General features: G+C 48.1%; 1 protein-coding gene across 1 annotated transcript in view; it reads right to left on the bottom strand.

Annotated features, from left to right (window-relative positions):
* SMCO4 (single-pass membrane protein with coiled-coil domains 4) overlaps positions 1 to 26578 on the bottom strand; it is a 72324-nt gene that overhangs the window by 2610 nt on the left and 43136 nt on the right. The window contains exon 2 of the mRNA XM_060104677.1: positions 17882 to 17952. The gene's annotated coding sequence lies outside the window, so the exon portion shown is untranslated. The remainder of the gene's footprint in view (positions 1 to 17881; positions 17953 to 26578) is intronic.

Below are 26578 nucleotides of genomic sequence, written 5' to 3'. Positions count from 1 at the left end.
GAGGAAGATGACATTTACACCTAAGTGAAGGTGTCAAGTGGCAGGCAGGACGCGGAATGTGGGTTCCGAGGCGGGAAAAGTCTCGTGTGAATCTCCCTGTTGGTAGAGGGATCCTAATCTCACCACTCCTCTCATCCCCGATTGGACCCCGGCATTTTTTTCCTATTATCCATAATCAGGCGGAGTTTCTCCTGGTGCAAGAGGGCTGAAATTATTGCACTGCAATGACATGATGCCAGCCAAAAGCAAATATTAAAGTTCTGGAGAGCCCCATTTAGGCAAATTTACACCCTCCATCAGGCTTTTGAAAATAGCCACTCTTAACTTCCTTAAGACCTGACAGGTGTAGGAACCCCTGGCTTTACAAATTCTCCTTTTCAAATCTTTCAGAGAACTTGCAGGCAGACCTGGGTTCAAACTAAGGACATACAATGTCTTGGCTGAACGGCTTTGGGCCTCAGGAGGCCTCAATGTCATCATCTGAACAATGAGGACAACTTCTCTCGGAAGGAGTGGCTGAGGATTTGAAAAGAAAACACTCCTCATGGTGCTCGGCCCGCCCACACCCCGCAGGACAGGCCGGCCAGCCGGAGGCAGCCGCTTCCTCCCCACCCCACCGCTTGCCCGCTCCGGGGCCCTGGTCAGACCTCACGGAGCTCACCAGCCTCAGCGCCCCCTGGGAAGTGGTATAATGGCAGTGCCCCGCCCGCAGGACCATGGTGAGGATGAGACAAGAATCCGGGTAATACGGCACCTGGCACGGAGAGGGCACCGGATCCACGTTAGCTGACGCTCCTGAAGCCCACCCAACAGACAGCCTGCGGGGAGACGGGCAGGCTCGTTACCCCCGCGCAGAGATGAGGAGACCAAGGGGCAAGAGGAGAAACGTCTTGCACACAGTCAGCTGGTCTGTAAACAGTATCTAACAGAGCAGTGGATGGCATCCCTTGTCCAAAGCTATGAGCCATGGTCTGTTCTCTCCCTGACACAGCTTCACGAAATTGTCTAAAAAGAGACAGGCCAGGGGCTTCCCTGGTGGCGCAGTGGTTGGGAGTCCACCTGCTGATGCGGGGGACGCGGGTTCGTGCCCCGGTCCGGGAGGATCCCACATGCCGCGGAGCGGCTGGGCCCGTGGGCCATGGCCGCTGAGCCTGCGCGTCTGCAATGGGAGAGGCCACAGCAGTGAGAGGCCCGCGTACAGCAAAAAAAAAGAGACAGGCCATTGGCAGCACTCTGATTTGTAGCCATTTCCCTGTGGACCTAATGGCCTGTGAAAAGAGGAGGACCCTGCTGTGGCCCATCACAGGGCCCCCCCACAGAGGACTGGCTGCAGGCAGGTAGCACCAGAGGCCCAGAGTTAACAAGGGCCCCAGCCCCACTCCTTCGGCTGCTGGCTGCATCCTCCCACAGAGGTGTGGTGGACGTGCATAGGCAGCAGCCCCTGTGATGACCAGCTCTTGACATCTGTAAGATGCATTCAGAAGTTCTCCAAGGCATAAAAAAAGGCCTCGTCACTGGGGACAGTGCCGGTCTGGTCAGGATTTAAAGGACAAACATGCCAGCCTGAAGTCTGGGATCTCGGTCAGGCTCCAGTGGGTGGCCTCCCAGATCTCACTCACCTGTGCTGTGGGCCTCAAACCGCAGCCCGGCACTCTCCCTGGGGCTGAAGAGAGAGTGGTGAGGAGGGAGGGAAAACACCACTGAGATGACAGCTGAGGGGAGGGAAAAGGGCCCAGCAGGACAAAGGCTGGGGAAGAGCCGCAGGGAGAGGGAGCAGAAGGAACCAGAAGGGTGACAGGAGGGGAACTGCAGAGGGCACCGAGGCCAGGCCATCCATAGGCTGGCGGGCCATGGTGAGGAGTCGGGTTTCACTCCGAAAGCGGCACGAGGCACTGAAGGGCTTCCCACGGGGAGGTGCAAGTTTAAAAAAGCCCCTCCAGCCGGTCTGTGGAGACTGGGGTACAGGGGAATGAAAAGGGAGGCCCTTAGAGCAGGGCAGGAAGGGCCAGGGGTGGCTCCGACTTGGTGGGGAGGGCCCGTGGTGATGGAGAGGAGGATGGAGTGGGCTTTTATGTGGGGAGTACCTAACGGCAGATTAGACATGGTGCGTGAGGGAAAGAGAATAACGGGTGGACCTAAGGTTTGGAGCTTCAGCATCTGGCTGCATGGTGATCCGGCCTTATGAGGTGAAGGGAGAATGGCAGGAACGGGGGATGGATTTGAGAAAGGACATTAAGTGCTCTCTTCACATCTATCCACGTGTGAGGATGCGCCTATTAGACATCACCATGGAAATATCAAGGAGGCGGTTGAGGACATGAGTCAAGAGCTCGGTCTGAGCTGAAGATCTATATTTGGAAGTCATCAGCCATTGATGAGGTGAGCTTGCCAAGGACAAGGTAGATGGAGAAGAGGGCCAGGCCCGAGCCCTGAGCATCTGACAGTCGGAGAACAGGAGGGGAAGGGCAAGCAAAGGAGCCTGTGGAGAAGACGCAAGTGAAGAAGAGAAAAGAAGTGTGGAGTCCCAGGGACCAAGAGTCAAGAAGAGCACTGCTTCAAAACACCACCGAGACAAAGTGAAGATAAAGCAGCAGCCACTGGATCTGGCGACTTGGAGAACTGACCGGAGGAACTTCAGTGGAGTGGGCCAGTCAGCCCCTATTTCAGAAATCTAAACTAAGAAACATGAAGGCACACAAGCTGGAAAATCCTGCAGATGGGGGCACCGGGGAAGCCATCTGATGCCACGTGCGGAAGACAACATTGGAAGCCAAGCTGGGGAGAGAAGACGGGAGCCGAGGGGAGCACCCTGAGAGCTGGACACTGGGGACTCTGCTCTTATCCTTCCAGCACAGCCCCTGCGAGGCCCAGCTCTGTACAGGCTCCTGAGTTATGCTGACCTGTTTCTGAATCTTAGGACAGACATCTCTTTGAACTTGAGCTGGCTCCAGTTGGGCTCTGTACCTTCCAATGAAGGAGCCCTGGCTAAAATGATTACTCCAAGTCTTACAAATGAGGAGTCCAAAGCCTTGCCACTGTCACAAAATTAGGGGTGGCAGAGTCAAAAGCCTGACTGACCCCGAAGCCCGAAGAGTCACCATCCTCCGGTGCCTTCCCCACATACCTTCCCGGCCCTTTACCCACTTTGGGGCCACGTCACTGCTCACCAGCCCCTTGCAGAGAGGAAATCAGAGATGAAGCTCATAAGATGCAGTCTGGCTCTTTCCCAGCAAGCAGCCCAGGCAGGACAGAGAAGCCACTAGCCAAGTCCCAGCTTCACAACCTGACCATGACTGCCACCTGGCCACCCTCTGCCTCTGGCTCCCCTAACCAAGGGAACGGAAACTTCACCAACACTGGAGTTCCACCAGTGCCCCTCCCCCACCAACAAGCCCATGGCAACTGGTCAGCATTGGAATGTTCCAACTGGTCCCCAGTGTGCGTGGGCAGGTGGGAGGGGGGCAGAGAGGAAGGGGAAACACATCCTTTCAGACAGAATCATTTTATGATTTTTTGGCTGAGCCTTCCAGTCTTTTCTCTATATATGTATATATACATATACGGTGCACACACACGCTTATTTAAAATCCTTATGTATATTTCTTCCTACTTAGAAATCATAATGCACGTGACAGCCTTAGAACCTATTAGGGAAACAGCCAAGAGCAGAGGTAAGAATGTGGGTTTGAAACCAGCTTTGAGCCTCAGGTCTGCCATGTCTAGTTATACAACCCTGGGCAATGTACTTAATCTCTCATGTCCTGACTTTCCTCCTCTGTAAAATGGGATAAGAAAACCTGCTTTGTAGAGTCATTGGGGGAGAAAGACTGAAGTATTATCTGAGGTATTGATTAACAGGCCAAACCAGATGCTCAGTAAATGGTACAGAGTAACTCCCTTTCCAGGGAGGTTTTTCCAGTGCAGATGCACGTACGGAGGGAGGTACCAGGGAATGCTGCCCTTTTTTTGGCATTTGAACCATATAACCCCTGGATGATGGAACCCTCCCAGTTTCTCTCTCTTCCCTGCTGAAAACCACCAGTTACCAGTCTGCTGCTGGGCAGGTTTTCCCAGAGGCTTGATAGGAGAAAAAGGTTGGCTTGGGCAATTGAGGGAAGGTTCAGAATCACAGCGACCACCCCCAGCTCCCGTATCCCAGACAGGCTAATGCTGCACTGCCCAGTATGGCAGCCACTCGTCACATGTGGCTACTAGCACTGGAAATGTGGCTGTGGTCCAAACTGAGCTGTAGTGTGAAATACACACCAGAGTTTGAAGACTCCGTACCAAAAGAAAGAATATAAACTGTCTCATTAAAATCTTCCATACTAATTACAAGAAATGATAACATTTTGGATATACTGGGTTCGATAAAATGTATTATTAATTTTACCCGGTTCTTTTTTTTTTAACGTCTTAATGTGGGCTACTCAAAAACTTCAAATTCCGTGAGTGGCTCACACAGCACTTTAACTGGGCACTGCTGTGCCTGCCCCATGCAATAAGCACCAGGTTCAGCCCCCTGATAAGCTTCCCACATCACAGCCTCAACTCACAACGGTGAAGACTCCGGGGCCCTCACAGCCCCGCCCTAATGGATCTCTCCAGCCTCATCATACCTCACGACCCATGGCTACCAACACGCCTGAGTGCCCACCCCACACGCTCACATCCCATGCCCGTGCCCGTGCAGGAGCTCTGCCGCATGCCCTCCCCCATGCACCAGCATCCTCCTGGTGTAGGCGCCCGTCCTTGGTCAGCCCTGTGCCTGGCCTTCAGCAGTCTCTCCTCAGTGCTGCCTTGGCACTCGGTTTATGCCTTTATTGCAGCACTGACCGGTGGCCGCCACCTAACTGGCTGGGCCCCTGATGTCCCCACTGGACTCAGCACTCCTTTGGGAGCAAATGTGTCTTGCTAGTAATAATATGGCCTTAGGCTGGCAGGACACCTCTCACATAACAGGTGCTCAGCAAGCATCTCTGGATCGAACACCAAAGCTGGAAGACAAGCAGTCATCTTACGTACTAAGCACAGAGTTACAGCAGAAGTTTCTACAGGAGAGGAGAAGTTATAGCAGAAGATAATAAACCAGCTAGCTACCACTTAGAAATGCTCATTTCATTCTCAACACAAGATTGGTATTCTCACTCCCATTTTACGTGAAGGAGAGGAGATTCAGAAAAGTATGGGGACCTCCCTGGTGGCGTAGTGGTTAAGAATCCGCCTGCCAATGCAGGCGACACAGGTTTGATACCTGCTCCGGAAAGATTCCACATGCCACGGAGCAATGAAGCTCGTGCACCACAACTACTGAGCCTGCGCTCTAGAGCCCGTGAGCCACAACTACTGAAGGCCACGTGCCTAGAGCCCGTGCGCCGCAAAAAGAGAAGGCACCGCAATGAGAAGCCCACGCACTGCAACGAAGAGTAGCCCCTGCTCGCCGCAACTAGAGAAAGCCCACACGCAGCAACAAAGACCCAACACAGGCAAAAATAAATAAATAAAATAAATAAATTTATGAAAAAAGAAAAAAAGAAAACTATGGTGACTTGCCTAAAATCAAAGACCATTAGGAAACCAGCACAGTCTCAACCCTAGTATAAAATCCATAACAATCACTCATTAAATATTGAGTGAATGAATGGACTGAGGATCTGAACTCAGACCTAATTCCAAAGCGCACCCATCCTCTCTGCATGACCCCACAGTGACAGTGCCTCCAGGTCAGCCCACAATTAGGAACAGTAGCTATCACATCCCGAAGGCTCACTACCTGTCAGGCTACCGCACTAAAGCCCTCTACAAACACGCAAACCACACTGCGGCTTTTATCCCATTTTTCAGACAAGGGAACTGAGGCTCAGAGAAGGGAAGGGCCCAGGTAGTAAGTCAGAGTGCATCTGGGATTCAGACCCAGCTCTGTCTGCCTCCCATCCAACCCGGCTGCCTCCAGGTAGCCGGGCCATCCCATGGAGTGACAGGACACAGGGTCAAGAGTCCATGGCGGGTTCCTGCCCATCAACTCTGGAGGCTGAGGACACGAGGAGGGAGGGTGTGTGAGCAGAAGCGCAGGCCCTCCAGGTGCTTGTCTCACTCGGCAGTGGATAAAGCCTGTTCCTTACTTGCTCCGACTCCCAGAAGGTGTCCTGGGCTTAAAGACACACTGCAGGTTGCTTGAACTCTCATGGTGGGCCAGGCTGCTCAGAAAGAAGGGCCCCAGGATGTCCTAGGCTCTTGCAGGGGTGCCCGCTGAGAACAGCACATCCAGGCAACAACGTCACGTGGCTGCAGACTGTGTCGGCTGCACCCGCTCCTCCCCACACAGTCAATGCGGGGACAGACACCAGGCCCAGGTGGCGGCCCGCCTGGATGGCCACTCCCAGGGACGGAGGCCAGAGGCTGCCCACCCATCCTCCACGCTGTCCACCTTTTCAAAGCCCTACAGCTCTCCTGTCTCCAGAAAAGGCTGTGTAAGATGCTCACTGAGAAAATGGCTGCGTTTTTCTCCTACTGCAAAATCAGGAACACAAACGAATAAACAACACATAAGAAGGGTGTATATGGGGCAGATCTCCACCAGCTCTTCTCTTGGCTGCGTCATTATAAACATGAAGCATCAGGAGGGCGGCACCACTCCATGCTCTACGCCAGGAGCCCAGGGAAGCTGCCCTGAGTTCAGGGAAACCTAAATTGCGCGCCGAGAACAGCAGCTCTGTGGCTCACGGAGTGTGCTCACTTCACTGTACGTCCCTGGGGTTTAGCCGTAATGGGCCGTGATCACCTCACTTCTGTCTGCCGCAGAGACGGGGACAGGGGGTGGGCAGGCTGCCAGGAGAACTGAGCGGGATGGGACTCCCGATACCCGCTAGGCACCAGCTGATAAGACAAGCGCCTTCCAGGGAACACAGACATGAGCAGTGACAGCCACGCACGCTGGCTCCAGCACCCCGCTGCCGACCGGCCTCAGAGCTCGGGGAGCTCCTGACCGGCCAGCCTGCGGGGAGGATCAGAGCCACAGACGGAAGCTGACAGGCACAAACACGTGTACATACTTCTCTCACCGAGGGTGAAGGAAGAAGAAACTATGTAATTTGGCGGTGGCAGTGTGTCAGCTACTCCTAAATAAGAACCCGAGAACACAAAAGAACTTTGGGGTGGGTTGCTGAATAACACAGACATAAAAAGCTAGGGTTCTCAATAAATTGGATAAGTAACATTCCTGCAAAGTGCTTTCCTGGGCAGTGTTCATTTCCTCCTCATGGTAACTCTTCATCTTACCTATTATTGACCTTTTTCACAAGAAAAAGAGCAGACAGAGCAATTAAGTTCGTGTCTGGGTTTTAATCCCCATCCTGGCACTTCTGGGCTCTGTGGCCCTTAGACCTTCAATTACTCTGTCTGTAAAACAGGGATAAAACTACCTAGCATTTAAATATTTTTTGAGCATCAACTATATGTCGGGAGACATGCTGGGTAGTTTACAGGGAATGTGGGAGACAGACAACCAACAAATGAACAGAATATGTGTCAGATGATGCTACGTGTTTTAGAGAAAATAAAGGTGGGGGGAACAGAGGCTGCAAATTTAGAAAAATCAATCAAGGAAGGCTTCATGAGAAAGTGACACCGGACCAGAGACTCAAAGGAGGTGAGGAAGTGACCTGTACGAGACGGGGGCCACTGGAGGGCTCTGCCTGTGCTAAGGAAAAGCACTGCTGGACGACTGACTGCAGGGGGCAAGGGCTGAGGCCAGGAGCTCGGTGAGGACATGAGTGAATTATTCAGGAGGTACATGGTGGCTTGGTCCCGGGGAGGGGCAGATGTGGGGGAAAGTGGTCGGGTACGTTGAGGGGACAGCCAACAAGATTCACCAGCAGATTGGAAGTGGAGTGTGAAAACATAAAACGATGAAAGGCTCTATGGCCCAAGGAAGTGCAGGAATGGAGGCGCCACGTAGGGGTGTGGGGACAATGGGATGGGTCAAGTCTGAGACGCGATTAGCTGTCCCCGGTGGAGACACTGAGCAGGCAGCTGGATGCGTGAGGCTGTGCTTGGGGAGAGAGCTGGGCTGGAGACAGGAGCGTGGCAGCTGTCGGCACTGCAAGCTGCCAGGCTGGGGAGCGAGCGCAGACAGAGAAGGGCCAGTGCGCTCTGCGGTTTAGGACTTGCAGAGTTGAAGAGCGGCGAGTAAGAGACTAAAAAGGTATGAAGGGAAGAAAACTGGAAGCATAAGTTGTCTTGGAAGGCAAGTGCAGAAAGTGTTCCAGGAAGGAGGAGCCGCTCATCGGGCTTGGTCACGTATAGGTAATCGGTGACCTGAGGGGAGAGTTTTGGTGGGGTGGAGAGGTGGGGAGGGGGCCCGGATCTGAGGGGGTCCCAGGGAGGGAGGGAGCAGGCTAGAGAACGGAGACCACGAGTCGGCAACGCTTCTCAAGGCAGGACTCGGGGGCTGGGTGTCTGCACTGCAATCCCAGTCCTGCCATTTGTCAGCCCTGTGACCTTGGGCAAGTTCCTTACTCTTTCTGTGCCTCACATTTCTCATCTGAAAAATGGGGATAATAATCCCTTAAGGAATTGGTATATGAGAATAATGCCTGGTCCGTAGTATTTACTATGTAAGTATCATCATCCATCAGCAACATCATCATCATCATCACTATGAAAATAGGGTCAGAATCAGAAGGGGATATAAGGACAAGAGTTTTGTTCTACTTGTTTGTTTTTTAAGGCACTTATAGAATGTTTGTGTCACAGGGGAAAATGTATCAGGAGAAGGAAGGAAAAAGAAGTGCTGGCGAGCCACCCAGGGGAGCTGGAGCACCAGCTGGGCTGGCCCCAGATGGGCCCAATGTGACGGTGGGAGTCTGTGCAAGTTCTCACTGGGCTATTGCTGGTTCTCAGTGAAATGGGAAGAAGGCCATCAGCTTGGGAGGCAGGAAGAGGGAGGAGATGCTAGAGTCTGAAGAGGAAGAAGCTGTGAAACAGCAGTCAAGTGGGATGGATGCATCAGAGCACGACAGGTGACCACCAGCCTGCAGTCAGAGGCCTCAGATCTTAGAGCAAGGCGGTTGGGGGCTGGCACCAACACACAGGTGCAGGTACAGGGGATGGAGTCGGGGGATGTTAGACTTAACCAGGACAGGATTTTGTCAGGCCACTATGACACAAGGTGAGGGTTACATGAGACTGCAAAAGAAAAGCACCTGGCCCAGGACCTGGCATCTGAAGCGCTGCTGCTGTTCAGGCTTCAGTGGCCTGTCCAAGGAGCCCCACTCCCTCCACGTGCGCCTCCCTGACCCCCAACACACACAGAGTTCAGGAGCAGAAAACTCTGCAGGAGCCTCAATTCTGCTCATTCCACTAAGCCACGTCCCTCCCTTTTCTGTTCAAGTTACTGTCACATTTCCGAGCCCTCTCCTGCTGGTCTCAGAGAACAAAGAAGGCCATGTGAGGGCAGACTAGTCCCCGCACGCTTCTTCCAAGAACCAGCAGTGAAGAGGCTCTCCCAGCCTTGAGGAAATATTGGCTTTCCGGGACCTGCCTTGCAATTCCACCAAGCTCTGCAGGTGCGGCTCAACCATCAGTTCCTCCCACTGAAGACGGGTGGGCAAAAAGCCTTTGATGGATCTCGTTATGTAACCCAGACAAGTTTGAGTTAAATTCACAGCGATCAGCAACTTCAAGCACAGTAATTTGTTTTCACTAGGTGACCTGAAGCAAACTCAACCACGGAAAGGACAAAGGAGATGACTAAACAGAAACGAAGTTAAGTGAAATTCCCTCAAGAGGGTACAAAACAACGCTTTGCAACGGTTAAGATGCACAGAAAGAAATACAATTAACAGCAGCGCACACGCACAAACTAAAACCAAAGTTTTATGCCATGGTATGTAAGCTTATTATGTGCAACACACTCGGAAATTTTCTACTTTGTTTCATTTCATTAGAAAAAAATGTCAGTTTAATCCCATGGAAAGTGACTTGCCTTCGAAAAGCACTGGATGGAGAAGACCTCAAGTCAGGAAGGGCTGGTAAGTGTTCCAATCCCATTCCCAGGAGAAGTCACCGAAACACCCCGACAGTCTTTCTACCTTGATGAATAATAGGCTCTTATGAGAATGAAAGGAAGTAATGAACGTGAATATTTACAAGCTATTTTACGTGTGGTCATTCCTTAAATGGCAATTCTTTATCCAAACCTGCAGGTTCTCTCGATATCATCTGCTACTCAGTTAGGTACTTTAAGACAGCAGGTACTAAAAGCAAGAGTCACTAATTTATCCCTTTGTTATTGACAGCTCAACTCTGTGGCAGCTCAAGACTAAGGCAAGGTTGGGGGGAAATTCATGAAGACATGCACACCAGCCAATTGTATGCACTGTTTTGGATTTTTTTTTTAAGGCAGTGCTTCTCTAACTTTTCCATCTCAAATAGGAGAGGGGACATTCATTCCTGGAGGCCAAGTCTGGGGCAAAGCCACTGCAAGAATAAAATTTTAATTGTGTCTTATTTTAAATGTCAAGCGATCCTATATAACATTCTCCCTTGCTGTTTACTCGTAATGGGCATGGCACTGTGATAAGAGCCTGCCGTGGCTCTCACTGCACCCCAGGCTCCCATCTTAGAGGCGAAAAATGGGGTTTTGAGAGGTTATGTAACTTGCCCAGGACCACGAAGCAAATAAGCGGTGGGACAGATTCAAACGCACCCAGTCTGGTTCCAGAACCCTGCTTGTAACCAGGAAGCTATGTTGAATTCTCCTCCAACAACCAACCATATCTGTTTTAATATTCTTTAAATGTTATTTCCCCCCAAACTTTGGGTAAACAGGACCCACACGCACCCCAGGGCTCTGCCTACACGCTGGGGAACCCTTCGGGCATGCAGAGCCACGAGTCCACCAGAACTCCCCTGCCTTCCTCACGCTCCTGTGGCCGGAAGCGGGCTCACAGCCCTTCTCTCCTAGATGCGGAGCACCGTCCTCATGTTCTCTTAGGCATGAACTTCATTAACAACCAACATATCACAAGCACCAGTTGTTTATGGCATTTTTAAAAGGAAAAATTCATCCCCAAGCTAAATTACAGCAAGTTAATTACAGCGCCTGGCTGATGGCACACATACTGAGAGAGAGTGACGGACTGACGGAAGCATCAAATGCAAACAGCAGACACAACTAACACGCGCCCAAGACTGCACGCCTGGGCCTTCCTCAAATACAGAGACTGGGGCTCACCCCACCCAGAGGGCCAGCTTCAGAAAGAGACGGGCAAGTGCTCACATCCATTCACTTATTCCACAGACACCTGCTGGGCACCTAAGTGCTGGGGACGAGGCAATCACACACAGAGTCACTCACTCACCAATTCATTCCATCAAACACTTAGCGGGCACCTACCACATGCCAGGCACTGCTCAACTGCTGTGCATATACGGACGGATGAACTGACTGGTCCATCTCATCAGGTACTGATTCACCTCGATGCGCTAGGCACTGTCCGGGGCAGTGGGGATGGAATAGTGAACACCACGAAGTTCTGGCTCTGAAGGAACGTACATTCCAGGAAATGGAGGCAGACGAGAGACAAATAAATATGTAGTGTGTCAAGGAGTGAAGTGCTATGAAGAAAGACAAAGCAGCATAAGGTGACAGAGAGCGGGGGATGTGCTGTAGTACAGACAGCATTACAAGGGGCTGCATCTCTGATTAGAGAGCAGAGGCCACAAAAAAAGGTGGGAGCAAGCCTCGAGCAGAACTAAGGCAGGAGGGCGCCTGAAACGAGTGTCCCTTTGCAGCACCGCGACGCAGGGTCACGGGGGCCTGCGGCTGACAGCCGGCGAGCCAGAGGAGGAGCAGAGGCGAGAAGATCACTCCAAAGAGGACGCTACAGACCCACTGGCGAAGGCTCCAAGCCCATCATCTGTGCTTCACTGCAGGCCCTGACTGCTGCCAAAATCCAAATACTCTGCAAAAGGCAGGCAGTAAACTGGGCTGCTGTCCAATATTTACCCGGTGGCATGCCAGGTGTTCTCTGGGGTCTCCAAAGGGTCAGCTTGGGGTCGGGGGAGGAGAAGGACCCCATCAGACAATGAACTCGGGCTGCTGAAGTGGGGTTTGCTACTAACAAAGTGATACATATTTGATCTTTAATTTGAAGGCCGCCTTGTTTCCTGAACCTTAAGCCTGTTTACCAACCTGAACGGTTGATGAGGACGGTTTGGGCAAAGGGTACAGAACAAGAGGCTCTGGAGCGCTGAAGACGAAATCGGCCTTGCTGATTCTGCCTGTGGCCCATCTGCGGGCGCCACAGAGACCCCGCTGACCATGGTGAGGCTGCTTCCTAAGGCAGCCCTGGTCTCCTTCACCTCCGCTTCCCCCCGCCGCCCTCACCAGGGGCTGATTATTCTCCTCCTGCTCCGACTCTAGATCCCACCCACCCCCCACCCCCAAGTGAAATCAACGCTGCACCCATACCCAGAGCCCGTCTGTCCTCCCCGCCCTCACCGAGGCCTCACCGTCTCACCCCGCACATCTTCCTGCTTCCAGCCTCCCCATTCCTCAGTCTCCAGACAGAACAAGTTCACTTAAACCGAGGTCTGGTCTTAGTCCTCCAACTAACAAGCCTTCTGTGGCCTCAGGGCCAACAACACACAGTGTGAACTTGGCCTGGCCTCCTAGGCCCTGTGTGCGGAGTGCAGCCCCATCCCTACGTGGCATCAAGCAGCCGTTACTCCTGTCCCGCTGCACGTGGTACAGAACAAGCCAACGCGCACTTATGCCCGGGTCTTCTCGTCTTGGCCTGCATTACACACTCTCTCTGCTGAGAAAACCTGTCTGATCCCCTTAGTCAAGATTAGGTGCCCTTTCACCTACTTCTACACCTTTAAAATAACCCTTCTTCCAGTTAGACCTTTTCTTTTCAGAGTTCATCATTTCTGTCCACCTCCCCCACCAGGGGTTCAGTAAGTATTTGATAAATGATCTAAGCCTATTCCTCTTGCTAATGGTGCCCAAGCCAGAGGTTTGGGGGTCTTCCTCGATGTCTCTCCTCCCCCCATTCCCTGTATCAAATTGTCCCCCAAGACCTACCAACCCCTCTTCCTAAACATCTCTCAGCACATCCTCCCGCTCCATCCCCACTACCAGTAGGCCCTCGTCTTGTTCTTGCGGATTTCTGCAACAGCCTAACCTGTGTTTCCCTGCCTTACCTTGACACTTTCTCAAGCCCTAAATAGTAGAAACGCTTCTAAATCCCTCTAGAATCACTGCCCATGGATGGGTGTGGACCCGCCCCCAACACTTTCCCCTTCCCAGCAAAACATATGCAGTGGTTAACTGTGAAGAATCACTGTAGAAGCAAATGCAGGAGAGGTGCATGTCTGCTTCAGGAAAGGGGTATGGATGACTTGTTTAAATCTCACACATGTTCTAAAGTCCAGTTGTTGGCAACTTGTTAGCCAAAAAACATCCCTGGTGTAAATATGCACCACTTCACTCTTCAAGGTAAACAACCAACCAAATGATGCTAAACTAATAATGAGAAAGCCAAGCTAACAGTGATTGATAATTAAACATCTAGATTCCTAGCAATTAAAAACTGTCACCAATTCAAGATGGTGGTGACAGTGCACTCTTAGAGTACTGTTTCCAAATTCTACGGGAAATCCAAAGGCCTGTCTAAGTCCACGCTCCATGGGAGCCTGGAACACACCACTGTGTGCGTGGCAAGGCAGCCAGACTCCTAGTGGAGGATGAGGCAGTCATCCAGAAACTCCAGCCTGCAGTACAGTCATCCCTCGGGATCCACAGGGTGTGGGTTCCAGGACCCCGCCTCCCCCATGTACCCAAGTCCCTTATATAAAATGGCATAGCATTTGCATATAAACTATGGCACATCCTCCCATATACTTTAAATCATCTCTAGATTACTTGTAATACCTAATACAATGTAAATGCTATGTGAATAGGCTGGTATGTAGCAAATTCAACTTTCGCTTTTTGGAACTTTCTGGCATTTTTTTCCCCAAATATTTTCAATCCATGGTTGGTTGAATCCCCCAGTGCAGAACCTGCATGCAGGATGGACTGTAATTTAACATCAATCACATTTCTTTTTTGTGTGTGTATGTCGTTTTATCTAGATGAAATTTATTCAAGATAACCTTAATCTTGAGATTTATTCTTAAGATTATGTAAAACTTTATGAATTATTGAAAGTTCATGAAAATAGAAAAGTTCAGCATTAGCAAACAATACATAGTATTATGTATTAAATTCTCATTAAATTTAAGTAAGTTGCACTTTGCCATTTATTTTATATTGGAAGTAGTTTTGGAGATGACTCACTGAACCATATTTAGGAGGTTGAGAACCCTGTGACTGACCTTGGTGGGCTTCCACCTTAGATGCAGGTGGGTTTTGCCTCTTCTGAGGGAGGAAGGCATCTTGTAAGTTAGAGACAGTGGCCGTCACATCATATTCAATCCTTGAAATCACACCATTACCCTGTTGTTTTTTTTTTTCAAGTAACTTTTAATGACATCCCTGTGATTACTAGTAGATAGCCTGCAGTCATGCCTTAAACTTGGGAGTCTGTGGAATTTTGAGTCCCACACCCGTGGGAATTGATGAAAGGACTTGCATATCTGAATCAGATCACTGCCATCCAGGAGGGAGTCTCAGAAGTAGAGACCCAGCCTACAGGATCCCTACTGTAACATCAAACGTCCAGGATCTCCCCAGTGTAAAGTCCCCCGGGAACATTCCACTGCATGGAACGTGACTTGGAAAATCAGTCACTGCGATCTGCCGAGGAAGTCAAAAGTGAAAGGCATCTCACAAGTTACTTCAACATGATGGCAACAATGCTGTGGGATCTCCAGCCAGGCCCAGAGCCCAGATCGCACAGTCCCCTCTGTGGGCCATGCTGGGCACATGGGATCCATCCCAGTGTGGGAGGAGGTCACTGACAGCTTTGAGCAAGGGAGTGAAATGATATGACAAGCATTGTTAAAGATCCCCTGGGTCCAACATGGTGAGCAGAATGGAGGGAAAGTGGAAGCAGGGCAACCGTTCAAAGCCCTTTGCAGTGACTCAGGCAAATGACGGTCTCACTGGACTTGGGAGACGGATGTGGGAGGGCAGCAGAAGAATTCAAGATCTGCTTCAGAAGCACCACTAGGACTTGGTGATTCGGAGGAAGAGAAAGGTGAGAGATAACAGATGACTCCCCAGTTTCTGGCTTGAGAAAGTGAATTAACAGCTGTGCACCTTAATGAAATGGGGGGAAGGGAGGTCTGGAAAGGGGCTGTGATAGAAGGAGAGCAAGACTTGAAATTGAGGTGCCCATGACCTATCCAAGTTCACTAACTGCTATCAAAGGTATAAAAGGAGCTACAAAGCACAGAGGAGTCGTGTGGAGTGATGGACGCCTGGGGCCGTTCTCACAGGTGACCCTTCCCGCCTTCCCCTTGGGGTGCTCGTGTGTCCACCACTGTACCAGCTCCAGGTGGGGTGGTGCACCACACAGGGAGCTCATGGGGCCAAACTCGGCCAGGACATGTGCAAGCTGCTTCTAAGATGATCTCCAGTAGTAAAGCAGATACCACCAGCTTTGGGGCTAAGAAAACAGTCCTGTTAACAGTAAAATGGGATTTTGCATCACACCACAGTGGGAAGTAAAGTATGTAGCCTGATAATTCTTCAGTTACAAGCATCATAACAGGTTTGCTGATTTCTTGACGCTGATGTTTTCAAGGAGTCCCGGTAGAAGGGTTTCGGTATCTAGCCTTGTGCCCTGACAGTTATGCTGCTGGGTGTACCACCCTGTTCGGGGGGTTCCAAGTAGACTCTCCCCCAGGAAAATGTTCATCTAAGGCGGTACAGATGTAGAGGAAGGTCTCTCTCTCAAAAAAAACACCAGAGAAGACGGCCTATTTTAGGAGAACAATGACTCACTGAAATCACATCCTGCTCTTAAGTTAACGTGCTTCCTTCTGGACCAGAACCTGGTTTCCTACCATGATGGGTCTATTTTCCAATCTATTTGACAATCTGCTTTCTAATTAAAAGTTGAGCCATTTTTTTAAAAATCACATTTAACTAAACAATTCTACGTGGCAATAAAGCAGTGTGTTCTGCCGCCCTGACTGATGGCACCGTTTGCAATTATTTAAAGGAGAAGGCAAGGAAAGAAAATCATTAGATACAGCTAGATTAAGCTGCTCTAGCCCCTGTCAGTGTCTTCCTATGTAGTCCTAGAGTAAGACAGCACAGCATTCATGTAAACTAATTAAATTTCCTGCATTTAAATAAGCCCCAACCAAAATAAAACTTATAAGACTGATTGGAAGGTCTCGGGAGGAAGAGACCTACTTTTTCAAGGAAGCGGCCTGGCTGGGGGTAGAGGAAACACCAGGGTCAGACGGCATCTGTCCACGGCAGGCCAAAGCTCCCCCCACTGAGAGGAACACTGGAGTGGGTGAGACAGAGACCCTGGGTTCTGTGACCGCAGCGGCTGCTTCCAAGGGGAATGCGCAAGATGGCGCAGGGGAGAGGAAAACCAGGCGCCATTCGCATTGGCGACACGGCTTCACGCAGGATGCCTAGCTGCTCTGAGCCTGTTTACTGAAACGGGAAGTTACCGTTTGCCCCTGCCTGTTTCCTAGAATTGGTGGGAGAAGAAACTCTGGTGCTGTGGGTAGAAGCACCCTCTAAAAGGAGAAGAACTCCTCAAATGGAAGAGACAACTGCTGGTAGGAAAGGCTGGGACAAGTCCTCTTAAGAGGATGGTGACCAACAAAACAGATAACATTACATGACATTCCTACATTAGTGAGGAACGTCTTCGGGATATTCAGCAGGTGCAGTAAAAGCAGGTGAGAAAAGGAATCTGTGACTCAATGATTTAAAGCAAAAAAGGTTTGGAGCAGGGAGGTGGGTTCAGATGCAACTGTCTGTTGATTGAGGTAGCTCCATGGATGGATGGATGGATGGATGGATGGATGGATGGATGGATGGATGGGGGAGGGCGTCTGCCATCCAGCAGAGAAGAGAGGGCTGACCAAAGCCCACCTCGAGTAATCCCATTCAACACCAACCACAGGGAGGCAGAGGCAGGGTGGGGAGCCATGCTCCCACCGTCACTGGTTCCCTCACCCGCCTGTCACCTCCCTTCCCCTCCTGCTTCTGGATTACTCCTCTTAACACGGACCCAAATTGCCTATGAAAAATAAAAACTAGACATAAAAGCTTTGCTTCATTTCACCAACAGCCAAAACACAAAGGACAACTAGAGAAGATTACCAATTTCTGATGAATGCTCAAAGAACAGAATCGATTTGAGAAGGATTTATAGTACAGGCCCTACAAGGGTGGAGTGGTGGAGGTACAAAGTGAATCCACATGGGAGCTGACCATCTAGAATGGAGGCCAATTCACTGTTAATTCAATAAACGTTTATGGAGCATCTACTATGTCCAAGGCACAATTCAGATATGTCTCGAGGAAGTAACTGCTGAAAACACGCAAACAGGCAACTATAATCATGTGTGGAAGTGCTACGATGGGGTGGGGGTCACAGAGAAGGAGCGCCTACATTCCATACAGCCACAGGAGAATGGTCAGAGGAGGGGCACAAATGGTAACATAAAGCCCATTGGGATACGTGTCAGTAAGAAGGAGAGAGTACTGTGGGGTTCGAAAGCAGGCAGCACTTGATAAAGGCCTTGAGGGATGACTAGGAACTTGGCCAGGCAGAGGAAGGTAAAATAATACATACAGAACTGGGTGTGTCTAAGGAACGACAGGGATGGTCAACCCTCCAAACATGGGTTTCCCTCTTAAGAGAATTTTAGTAGACACAAATTCACTTCTACTTACCTTTTCTTCAAGAACTGCTGTTTCAATAGTTTCAGCCAACTGATTTCCAGGAAAGGTGACTTGGGTTATTCCTGTTGAGAAATCAGAAAAAGAGGTATAATAGGTTTGGTGGGACTACCCTCCACAGACCTCTTTTTTGTGACACCCCCGCCAAGTCCGTTCGCGTCCGTCACCCCCCTCCCCCGAGTGACTGGCCTGTTGCAGCAGCCACACTGCCTCCCTCCCTTCCTTCTTTCCTCATCTGAGGATAAAGACATGCAAACTTAGGCAGGCAGCAGTGAGCCCTGATCCAGAGAAACACACACACACACACACACACACACACACACACACACACACACACACACACACACACGCTGAACAGGACCGCACAGCCCCTGAGAAACACACACACACACACACACACACACACACACACACACACACACACACACACACACACACACACACACACACACACACACACACACACACACACACACACACGCTGAACAGGACCGCACAGCCCCTGAACCAGAGGAGCCTTCCTGCTCCAGCCTGCTTCCTGCATTCCTGAGATTCCTGCAACAGACCCTCTGCTAACTACAGCTGGCTTGAGGGCATTTCTGTTCCTTGCAAACAAAAATTACTTATTTAAAAATAAGAGATCCAGGGTTGGGACTAATAAAACAAACACAAGCAGAGGGTGAAGAAATAAAGGCTTCTGAAACAAAGCCTTGGGAAAAATAAAAGATGAGAGGGAGTGACCTGGGCCTCTGAACTACTGTCCCATAATACCTGAGAGGAAAGGAAGAGAGAGATGTGGGACACCCAGAGAGTAGAGTCAACAAATAATTCATAAAATCCCGGCAGTATTAAATATTAAGATGGAGATCCAGATACTGGGGAAAAGGGGCTCTTAATATGGGTACTATCCACAACAAAACAAAATAAGAATTTCAATGAAATACAAAGGTGGGAGACCCTGAAAGTGTCTATAGCAAGTAAGGAATAATTGAGTAACTATACAATGCCTATCGTTACTAAAAAGAGAAATGTAATAACTCAAGGATAAGTCTTGATTTACTGCACTGTGCTTTTTTTTGTCTTAAACAATAAATATTTTATTTACTCATGGTTCGTGGGTCAGCAATTAGTGCTGGGCTCAGTGGGGTGGTTTTTCTTCTGGTTTACTCATGTGGCTACAGTCATCTGGTGGCTCAACTGAGCCGGATGGTAGACCAGATGACTTAGCTCATATGCCAGTGACTGGTACTAGCTGTTTGTGCTGCCTTTAGAGTCTACTTTAGTAAATGTGAACATTTTTTTCCCCTGAGATCTTGAAAGATTTATGCCCTCTATCCCCTTGACCTATTTTTCCACTGGTTCTTGAGTTGGTCAACCATGAACTCACCTACTGTAGGGCTTCAAGACTCTTAACACCTTCTAGTTCCCTCTACTAGGCAGCATGGTTTTCGTGAAGTTCAAAGATGAAGGTGTGTGAAACAGAGGGCTGGGAGGCAGGGCTGGAGAGTAGAAGGTTCTTCAGGGGGTGTGAATGCCAGGTTAAGTTGGATAGACTTTATTCAAGCAGCATTAAGAGTCAAGATGACTGTAGTCTAATCCCATATTCTCTAAGAGATAATTACCCTTCCGAAAATGTAGAATGTTAAAATTGGACTACAGAGAGAAAATATGACCCAAACCACAAAGACGAAAGCAGTCAGCTAGAAATTAAGTCGACGGCAAGCTGTGACTTCTACCCTTGACAGGGTGCTTTGCCTGCTACTCTTGGCTCATTAGCTGCAGCAAAGGCTTCACAAGTATCTCCTGGCTTCTGGGCCTTCTGGGCAGCTCAGTGCTCCAGGGGCTCACTGGAGCATCAACTTTCACTCTGCAGGGTGCAGAACAGTGACAGGGACACCAGCGGGCCTGCAGGACAGGCTGAAGGGCAGCAATCCTGTCCGCTCACCCCAGACCTGGCCCCCGGGAGGCCGGTGCCGCATCCTATCTGTCCATTCCAAGCAGCAGCGGCACCTGTGCTCTAAACTCAGCCCCACTTTCTCCTCTCCGGGCCTCAGTTTTCTTGTCCACAAAACCAGGGAGGGAGACAGGACCTGTGGCACTCAGAGGGTGGTCTGCAAACCAGTGCCATCCACCACCTCTTTGCTGTTGGCTCACAATAAGTACAGAAATTCAGAGCAGCTTTGAAGCTTTTACTGCTTATGACATTGCTACACAGCCAAGCACACGATCAGTGGAACTGTCTTGTTGAACGGAGCACAGACTGGTGTACAAGTTTCCTGCAGATGCCATAATAAATTACCACAAACTGGGTGGCATAACACAACAGAAATTTATTCTGTCACAGTTCTGGGGGCCAGAAGCCTGAAATCAAGGCGCCGGCAGGGCCACACTCCCTCCAGAGACTCTAGGGAAGAAAATGCTCCCTGTCTCTTCCAGCTTCTGGTGTCTGCTGGCTTTTCTTGGCTTGGGGCCACATCGCTCCTCCACTTCACTGCCTTCTCTGTGTGTGTGTGTGTGTGCATGTGTGTGTGTGTGTGTGTGTGTAAAATCTCTTTCTTCCTCTCTGTTATAAGGACACTTGTCATTGTATCCAAGATGACTTCATCTCAAAAATCCTTATCTTGGGACTTCTCTGACAGTCCAGTGCTTAAGACTCCGAGCTTCCACTGAAGGGGGCACGGGTTCCACCCCTGGTCAGGGAACTAAGATCCCACATGCCGCATGGCAGGGCCAAAAAAAAAAAAAGAAAGAACAACAAGATCTTTTAAGCAATGCTAATTAAATCATGTCACTTCTTGGGTAGAAATCTTGGTGGACTCTCATTAGAATAAAATCTTAATTTCTTTTTAAAAAAAAAAATCCTTATCTTAAGTACATCTACAAAGACCGGTTTTCCAAATAAGGTCACATTACTTGGACCTTATTTGGAAAAGGTTACACAACTTTTTCTGAAAAGAAAAGCATAACAAATAGCAGTTGCCAAGGCAACATAATGATGTGGTTTAAGGGAGATCACCCTGGAGGGAGGGAGCAACAGGATATACTACATTTCCTAACACAGGTATACAAAATACATAAGCTGCTTCTCAATTTCTGCCTTCCAGGGCCCTGATATGAGTAGGGACACACATAAAAGAGTAAATGAAGCCAATGTAAAATCTCCTCATTCTCAAGGGTTCTGATCAAATACTCAACAGAATACTAGCAAACCGAATTCAACAGCATATGAGAACCAAACTTAAAAATACAATAATAATATAAGAAAATGTAAAGAGCAAAACCCATCTTTGGGGCCACCATACCGCCGACTACAACTGGTTTGGATACTGTGGAATTCATGTGTGACCAGTTGGACCTGTTGTGCCCTGTACACTGACATCAGTTCACTGCTGGAGAAAAAAACCACTGCCCTGCCTCTCACTCAGTTGTGACCCCAGCTCTTCCTCTGCAGCCCAGGAGCCTGGGCAAGACCGGACGGCAACGGACACCCCTGGTAAAGGAAAGGAGGCTGACGGTGGCAGGGCGGTGAGGGGCAGGTGCAGACGGTTCCCTCAGCCCTTCCCGAGGCTGGTCTCCCACCTTACCTTGCAGGCCATGCAGGAGCTGCTCCCTCCCTTCCCCATCCTCCTGTCTCTCAAATGGCTTCAGTTGTAAAGTGATTAAATTTATCAGGGTTTTTTGTTCAAGTGTGCCTCCCTCATCCCATCAAATGCTCAGAGTTTTCAATGTCTAAGTTTGAGAATGAAAACAAAACTGTTTTATTAAAATCCTTGTGTACCTAGCACTGTCCTGCTGCTGACATATCCTCTCCCCCAACATCCTGCCCTGTAACCTCGAAAACACTCAGGAAGCTTCCAGGCTTCATAACAGGATGGAGGCAGCACTTGGAAATGTGACAAAGCAAGGATTTCATTTCTCATTAGAAGTTTTCTTGCCTTGCAAGAACACGCCTTATCAAAGGAACTACTATGTTGACTCCTTTTGCTATGTTACATTTCAGACTTAAGGGGCAGACCATGTCAAAAGACCAGAGGATGTTTAAAATGGTAACACTTGATGCAGGTCTGGCCACAGCAAAGCAGGCACTCCCATCATTCAACTACTGGTAGGAGTATAACAGGCACAATCTTTCTGGAAGCAATTTGACCAATTTTTATTTAAATGGCTTAAAATTGTACACACCCTTTAATGTTGTAATTCCATTTTCAGACCTCTACACTAGGGAATGAATCTGAAACGGGGACAAAACTTAATGCTCAAAGATATCCATGGCAGGGTTATATATGAGATTTAAAAAATAAGAAATAAAGTTAATAGCCAAGAAAAGGAAATGATTAGACGGATTATGGTAGATTCATGAATAAAGTTTTACACAGCCATAAAAATGACATTTTACAAAGAATTTCTAATAAAAGTAACAACTACAACAATAACAGCTAATCCTTACATGGGCCAGGAACTGTCCTAAGCTTATGAGGTGCTTTACCTATATGAACCTTCTTAATCTACTTAGGTAGATACTGTTATTTTTATTTTTATTTTTAGGTTGCGCTGCATGGCATGCAGGATCTTAGTTCCCTGACCAGAGATGGAACCCATGCCCCCTGCAGTGGAAGCACACATCCCTAACCACTGGACCACCAGGGAATTCCCAGTAGGTACTGTTATTATTCCCACTTTACAGATCAGAAAATGGAGGCACCAAGTGTTAAGACACTTGCTCAAGATCATCCTGCTAGTAAGAGACCACACAGGGATTTAAGCCCACACAGTCTGACTCAAAAGTCCATGCTCTTACATACAGATGGTCAGGAAGCACATGAAAAGATGTTCAACATTGCTAAGTATTAGAAAAATGCAAATCAAAAATACAATGAGATATCACCTCACACCAGTCAGAATGGCTATCATCAAAAAATACACAAACAACAAATGCTAGAGAGGGTGTGGAGAGAAGGGAACCCTCCGTCCTACACTGTTGGTGGGAATGTAAATTGGTACAGCCAATATGGAAAACAGTATGGAGGTTCCTTAAAAAAACCTGAAAACAGATCTACCATATGATCCTGCAATCCCACTCCTGGGCTTATATCTGGAAAAAAAACATGGTCCGGAAGGATACATGCACCCCAATGTTCACTGCAGCACTATTTACAATAGACAAGACATGGAAGCAACCTAAATGTCCATCAGCAGAGGAATAGATAAAGGAGATGTGGTACATATATACAATGGAATATTACTCAGCCATTAAAAAGAATGAAATAATGCCATTTGCAGCAATATGGATGGACCCAGAGATTATCATACTGAGTGAAGTAAGTCAGACAGAGAAAGAGAAATATCGTATGGTATCACTTATATGTGGAATCTAAAAAGAAATGATACAAATGAACTTGTTTACAAAACAGAAACAGACTCACAGAATTAGAGAATGAACTTATGGTTACCAGGAAGGAATGGTGGGGGGAAGAGGTAGTTAGGGAGTGTGGGATTGACATGTACACACTGCTATATTTAAAATGGATAACCAACAAGGACCTACTGCATAGCACAGGGAACTCTGCTCAATATTATGCAACAACCTAAATGGGAAAAGAATTTGAAAAAGAAAAAAATATATATCCATTGAAGAAAACATACATTAACATGATATTAAATAAAGCAGACCATCATAAACTAAAAAAAAAAAAAGTCCATACTCTTAAATCCTATGATAGTCTGAATACAGTGATGGCCCCAAAGATAACAGGTCCTAACCCTAGAACCTGTATGTGCTACCTTAGATAGAAAAGGCATCTCTGCAGATGAAGAATCTTAAGATGGAGAGATATCCTCGATCATTGGGTGGGCCCTAGATGCCATCACAAATGCTCTCAAAGAGAGACAGAGGGAGATCTCACACACACACACACACACACACACACACACACACACACACACACACACACACACAAAAGGCATGTGAAACAGAGGCAGGTATTGGAGAGATAGGGCCTCAAGCCAAGGAATGCCAGCAGCCACCAGAAACTGAGAGGGTCAAGGAATGGATTCTCCCCTGGAGCCTCCACAGGGAGTACAATCCTTATACCTTGGTTCAGACTTCTGGCCTCCAGAACTGAGTGAATAAATTTCTGTGGTTTTAAGCCAAACAGTTTGTGGAAATTTGCAGTCACAGGAAACTAACACAAGCTCCCATACTGTACTGCTCTCAATGCAAGATAAAATATTCATATGTTAAATGGGAAAAGTAGAAATCAAAATTTATACACAATGATCTTAATTATGCATATAAAAATGCATGCAAATACAACAAAACATTTTGTAGTGATTATCTCTGAATACTAGAATTATGGGTAATTTTCAGCATTATGCCTTTTGATATTTTTCCAAATTTCTACAATTAATGTGAATTCCTTTTACAAAGAAATGAAAAAAAAATTTTTTTAATTAGCAACTCATCATACTTCTGCAACTCTAACTCAATCATAAAAATCAGAAATCAAGAAAACTCCCTGAGAATTTTCTTAATTCAGTTTCAGAACAAAACATGAAAAATCAGCCACCCAGGTGCATTCCATTCCCTAAGTGACTCCACTCAACCCTCAGCCTCTCTAAAGCCTATTAGTTTTCAGACTCTGGCAGGAACATGATGTGGATGAAGAAGTTTCAGGCTTTGAAACAAGAGGATAATCTGAGCTGCTGCATGTTTTCCTCTCTATCCACACGTGGTAGTGGGGAGGAGGGAGGTCTTTACGCATTCCCAGAGCTCATCCAGCCCAAAGTGGTGTGGGCCACACACCAAAAACCAAGGGCTCTGGTTAACAAGCATGGAAATGTTTGATTTCTCTGTAGGTGACTTCACAGAATGAATCATCACATTAAACAGCGGCTTAATCTTCTTACTGAAGTCCGGAGTCCAAGCCTATTGTGTTGCAAAACCCTCCTGCTCTCTATCATCTGTCCAAGCAGTCAGAGGACCAAAAGCCAATTTTACTGTATCAACATCACATCCTTTGATTAAATATTTTCATATAAAGAGTGTATTAACATTTTCCCACAACATATGGGCAGAACTGGATCAAAACAGAAAGGAGGATGTGTTGTTTTTTGGGGCAGAGAAGGTAAGAGTCACTGGTTCCCTCTAAAATGGGCCAGGTCACAGCCACGGGGCATGAAAAGCATATATACGGCTTTATTCAGCCCACCCTGTATGGCGCAGCAAGCTCGGGCACTGGAGTAATGGGACCACAGCGTGGGTTTTATCCTTTAGTCTCTGGGCACGTTTATTCGCTCTTCGTCCAGCCAATCAACATATAAAAGCACCTACTATGTGCCAGGCACTAGAAGAGGTTGGCTCACATTTTAAAAGACCCTATCTCCAACACGCTATACTCTCAGATGATACGGCTGGGCAAATGGCCCCCATCATTACTGAGCTTCTTCATCAGTCTTTTGGATCCCAGGGATGCCAGCAGTAGCAAAATGCTGGGAGGGAGACCTAAACAGGACCGGCAGAGCTTTGAGAATGAAAAAAACAAAAAGCAAATGGTTTAGCACTGTGTACAGTCCACCCTCTGTCTCTGCAGGTTCCACATCCACCAATTTGACAACCACAGACAAAAAATATTCGAAAAAAGAAAAAAAATTTCCAGAATGTTCCAAAAAGCAAAACAAATTTGCCACACACTGGCAACTATTTACATAGCATTTACATTGTATTTACGACCACTTACGTAGCATTTACATTGTATTAGGTATTATAAGTAATCTAGAGATGATTTAAAGTATACAGGAGGATGTGTAGAGGTTATATGCAAATATTATGCCATTTTATGCAAGAACTTGAGCATCTGGGGATTTTGGTATCTGCGGCAGTCCTGGTACCAATCTCCCCTGGATACCAACAGACAGCTGTACCTTCCAACATACCATCAACACAACACTTGTAATTTCGGGTGATCAGTTGATGATACTTGAATCTCCCACTTAACCATCTACTTCACACAAATAGTGTATTACTATTTTCTCAAAGCCTGTTTTTTTTTCTTTTTTCTTGCCATTGTATGCCTAAATCTACCAGCGTCTAACCTTAAGAAGTACTCGTTAAATACCTGAGGTATAAATGAATGCATGAATAAACATGGGTAATCAATTTAATAATCTGTAAAAACGGAAAAGCCAGTCTACAAGATTATTTCCCAAAGAAAATTCCAAGGAAACTAATCCTATGAGATATACCAAGAAAAGAAGGTTCACGTGCTATTCAACTGGAGAAATATTACATTCTGTAGCCTCCCATCTCCCTTAAAACTTCACAATGCATATTATATAATAAAGAATATGGGAAAGCTTTCAATTAAATACCTATTTGAACTTCCCAAATCAACTTAACCACAGAAGCCCTTTCATGATTAACACTTACTGATATCAGAGAACGAATGTTCTAAGGTAACCCTGGGAAAATACTAACACAAATTCTTCATTTGTGGGCTTCCCTGGTGGCGCAGTGCTTGGGAGTCCGCCTGCCGATGCAGGGGACACGGGTTCGTGCCCCGGTCCGGGAGGATCCCACGTACCGCGGAGCGGCTGGGCCCGTGAGCCATGGCCGCTGAGCCTGCGCGTCCGGAGTCTGTGCTCCGCAATAGGAGAGGCCACAGCAGTGAGAGGCCCGCGTACAACAACAACAAA

The sequence above is a fragment of the Mesoplodon densirostris genome, chromosome 7, assembly GCF_025265405.1.
Source record: "Mesoplodon densirostris isolate mMesDen1 chromosome 7, mMesDen1 primary haplotype, whole genome shotgun sequence".
Lineage (NCBI taxonomy): Eukaryota > Metazoa > Chordata > Mammalia > Artiodactyla > Ziphiidae > Mesoplodon > Mesoplodon densirostris.
This window is presented reverse-complemented; position numbering and strand designations above follow the sequence as displayed.